The sequence below is a fragment of the Staurois parvus genome, unplaced genomic scaffold, assembly GCF_062004578.1.
Source record: "Staurois parvus isolate SC_StPar_1 unplaced genomic scaffold, SC_StPar_1.0 ptg000025l, whole genome shotgun sequence".
In the NCBI taxonomy this organism is placed as follows: Eukaryota; Metazoa; Chordata; class Amphibia; order Anura; family Ranidae; genus Staurois; species Staurois parvus.
In genome coordinates this window covers 11,023,312-11,023,890 of record NW_028317821.1, presented here as the reverse complement: position 1 = coordinate 11,023,890, position 579 = coordinate 11,023,312, and positions in this window count along the sequence as shown.

Here is a 579-nt window from a genome sequence, read left to right as displayed (position 1 = left end):
CGTATTGGTTTCTACTTTTCATGCTCAATGGCTTATAACCCAGTCATCTATGAATACCTCACTGTCCTGTAGTGTAAGAGAAAGAAATGTATTTTGTACATACTTCTGAAAAGAATTCAAAATACTTGCGTAAAAAGATACGTTTTCAAGCCAGATTATTAATTATATTAAGGTAAAACCATTTTAATCTTCTTACCCCAATGTACAGTAACTTACCATACTGCCGTATGCCATAATGCCATACTTGGACTAACTGACCTCCCAGAATAAGAGACCTTCCTCTTTGTCTAAAGCAGGGGTGTCAAGCTTAATTTAATTACGGCCACATCAGCATTATGGTTGCCCTCAAAGGGCCAGTTGTATAGGTGAGACTAGATTCCAGAGCACCCCCCCCTTCCATATCACAGTGCACCCCCTTACCTTGTGCTACTGCCCGGAAAAAGTTGGGAGCTGACCTGAAAAGCAGAATGTGCAGGGTCTGGAGGAGGGCTGGAGTCTGCTGAGACCAAGGGCAGTGGAGATGAGGGGGTGCTGTGGCTGTGCACAGAGTTTTGTGCTCCTCTCTACTGCTGAATGCTG